Genomic DNA, 3813 nt, shown 5'->3' with positions numbered 1-3813 from the left:
GATGACTGTCTACCAGCAGAGGCTCCTCAGAGGACTGTCTACCAGCAGAGGCTCCTCAGAGGACTGTCTACCAGCAGAGGCTCCTCAGAGGACTGTCTACCAGCAGAGGCTCTTCAGAGGACTGTCTACCAGCAGAGGCTCCTCAGAGGACTGTCTACCAGCAGAGGCTCCTCAGAGGACTGTCTACCAGCAGAGGCTCCTCAGAGGACTGTCTACCATCAGAGGCTCCTCAGAGGACTGTGTACCAGCAGAGGCTCCTCAGAGGACTGTCTACCTGCAGAGGCTCCTCAGAGGACTGTCTACCAGCAGAGGCTCCTCAGAGGTCTGTCTACAAGCAGAGGCTACTCAGAGGGCTGTCTACCAGCAGAGGCTCCTCAGAGGACTGTCTACCAGCAGAGGCTCCTCAGAGGACTGTCTACCAGCAGAGGCTTCTCAGAGGACTGTCTACCAGCAGAGGCGCCTCAGAGGACTGTCTACCAGCATAGGACTGTCTACCTGCAGAGGCTCCTCAGAGGACTGTCTACAAGCAGAGGACTGTCTACCAGCAGAGGCTCCTCAGAGGACTGTCTACGAGCAGAGGCTCCTCAGAGGACTGTCTACCAGCAGAGGCTCCTCAGAGGACTGTCTACAAGCAGAGGACTGTCTACCAGCAGAGGCTCCTCAGAGGACTGTCTACGAGCAGAGGCTCCTCAGAGGACTGTCTACCAGCAGAGGCTCCTCAGAGGACTGTCTACCAGCAGAGGCTCCTCAGAGGACTGTCTACCAGCAGAGGCTCTTCAGAGGACTGTCTACCAGCAGAGGCTCCTCAGCGGACTGTCTACCAGCAGAGGACTGTCTACCAGCAGAGGCTCCTCAGAGGACTGTCTACCAGCAGAGGCTCCTCAGAGGACTGTCTACCAGCAGAGGCTCCTCAGAGGACTGTCTACCCGCAGAGGACTGTCTACCAGCAGAGGACTGTCTACCAGCAGAGGACTGTCTACAAGCAGAGGACTGTCTACCAGCAGAGGCTCCTCAGAGGACTGTCTACCAGCAGAGGCTCCTCAGAGGACTGTCTACCAGCAGAGGCTCCTCAGAGGACTGTCTACCAGCAGAGGCTCTTCAGAGGACTGTCTACCAGCAGAGGCTCCTCAGCGGACTGTCTACCAGCAGAGGACTGTCTACCAGCAGAGGACTGTCTACCAGCAGAGGCTCCTCAGAGGACTGTCTACCAGCAGAGGCTCCTCAGAGGACTGTCTACCAGCAGAGGCTCCTCAGAGGACTGTCTACCAGCAGAGGCTCCTCAGAGGACTGTCTGCCAGCAGAGGCTCCTCAGAGGACTGTCTACCTGCAGAGGCTCCTCAGAGGACTGTCTACCAGCAGAGGCTCCTCAGCGGACTGTCTACCAGCAGAGGACTGTCTACCAGCAGAGGACTGTCTACCAGCAGAGGCTCCTCAGATGACTGTCTACCAGCAGAGGCTCCTCAGTGGACTGTCTACCAGCAGAGGAATTTCTACCATCAGAGGACTGTCTACCAGCAGAGGCTCCTCAGAGGACTGTCTACCAGCAGAGGCTCCTCAGAGGAATGTCTACCAGCATAGGCTCCTCAGAGGACTGTCTACCTGCAGAGGCTCCTCAGAGGACTGTCTACCAGCAGAGGACTGTCTACCTGCAGAGGCTCCTCAGAGGACTGTCTACAAGCAGAGGACTGTCTACGAGCAGAGGCTCCTCAGAGGACTGTCTACAAGCAGAGGACTGTCTACGAGCAGAGGCTCCTCAGAGGACTGTCTACGAGCAGAGGCTCCTCAGAGGACTGTCTACGAGCAGAGGCTCCTCAGAGGACTGTCTACCAGCAGAGGCTCCTCAGAGGACTGTCTACCAGCAGAGGCTCCTCAGCGGACTGTCTACCAGCAGAGGACTGTCTACCAGCAGAGGACTGTCTACCAGCAGAGGACTGTCTACAAGCAGAGGACTGTCTACCAGCAGAGGCTCCTCAGAGGACTGTCTACCAGCAGAGGCTCCTCAGAGGACTGTCTACCAGCAGAGGCTCCTCAGAGGACTGTCTACCAGCAGAGGCTCTTCAGAGGACTGTCTACCAGCAGAGGCTCCTCAGCAGACTGTCTACCAGCAGAGGACTGTCTACAAGCAGAGGACTGTCTACCAGCAGAGGCTCCTCAGAGGACTGTCTACCAGCAGAGGCTCCTCAGAGGACTGTCTACCAGCAGAGGCTCCTCAGAGGACTGTCTACCAGCAGAGGCTCTTCAGAGGACTGTCTACCAGCAGAGGCTCCTCAGAGGACTGTCTACCAGCAGAGGCTCCTCAGAGGACTGTCTACCAGCAGAGGCTCCTCAGAGGACTGTCTACCAGCAGAGGCTCCTCAGAGGACTGTCTACCCGCAGAGGACTGTCTACCAGCAGAGGACTGTCTACCAGCAGAGGACTGTCTACAAGCAGAGGACTGTCTACCAGCAGAGGCTCCTCAGAGGACTGTCTACCAGCAGAGGCTCCTCAGAGGACTGTCTACCAGCAGAGGCTCCTCAGAGGACTGTCTACCAGCAGAGGCTCTTCAGAGGACTGTCTACCAGCAGAGGCTCCTCAGCGGACTGTCTACCAGCAGAGGACTGTCTACCAGCAGAGGACTGTCTACCAGCAGAGGCTCCTCAGAGGACTGTCTACCAGCAGAGGCTCCTCAGAGGACTGTCTACCAGCAGAGGCTCCTCAGAGGACTGTCTACCAGCAGAGGCTCCTCAGAGGACTGTCTACCAGCAGAGGCTCCTCAGAGGACTGTCTACCTGCAGAGGCTCCTCAGAGGACTGTCTACCAGCAGAGGCTCCTCAGCGGACTGTCTACCAGCAGAGGACTGTCTACCAGCAGAGGACTGTCTACCAGCAGAGGCTCCTCAGATGACTGTCTACCAGCAGAGGCTCCTCAGTGGACTGTCTACCAGCAGAGGAATTTCTACCATCAGAGGACTGTCTACCAGCAGAGGCTCCTCAGAGGACTGTCTACCAGCAGAGGCTCCTCAGAGGAATGTCTACCAGCATAGGCTCCTCAGAGGACTGTCTACCTGCAGAGGCTCCTCAGAGGACTGTCTACCAGCAGAGGACTGTCTACCTGCAGAGGCTCCTCAGAGGACTGTCTACAAGCAGAGGACTGTCTACGAGCAGAGGCTCCTCAGAGGACTGTCTACAAGCAGAGGACTGTCTACGAGCAGAGGCTCCTCAGAGGACTGTCTACGAGCAGAGGCTCCTCAGAGGACTGTCTACGAGCAGAGGCTCCTCAGAGGACTGTCTACCAGCAGAGGCTCCTCAGAGGACTGTCTACCAGCAGAGGCTCCTCAGCGGACTGTCTACCAGCAGAGGACTGTCTACCAGCAGAGGACTGTCTACCAGCAGAGGACTGTCTACAAGCAGAGGACTGTCTACCAGCAGAGGCTCCTCAGAGGACTGTCTACCAGCAGAGGCTCCTCAGAGGACTGTCTACCAGCAGAGGCTCCTCAGAGGACTGTCTACCAGCAGAGGCTCTTCAGAGGACTGTCTACCAGCAGAGGCTCCTCAGCAGACTGTCTACCAGCAGAGGACTGTCTACAAGCAGAGGACTGTCTACCAGCAGAGGCTCCTCAGAGGACTGTCTACCAGCAGAGGCTCCTCAGAGGACTGTCTACCAGCAGAGGCTCCTCAGAGGACTGTCTACCAGCAGAGGCTCTTCAGAGGACTGTCTACCAGCAGAGGCTCCTCAGAGGACTGTCTACCAGCAGAGGCTCCTCAGAGGACTGTCTACCAGCAGAGGCTCCTCAAAGGACTGTCTACCAGCAGAGGCTCCTCAGAGGACTGTCTA

This window comes from Oncorhynchus kisutch, linkage group LG9 (assembly GCF_002021735.2).
Source record: "Oncorhynchus kisutch isolate 150728-3 linkage group LG9, Okis_V2, whole genome shotgun sequence".
NCBI classification, from domain to species: domain Eukaryota; kingdom Metazoa; phylum Chordata; class Actinopteri; order Salmoniformes; family Salmonidae; genus Oncorhynchus; species Oncorhynchus kisutch.
The sequence above is the reverse complement of the archived record's forward strand: the minus strand, read 5'-3'. Positions refer to the sequence as shown.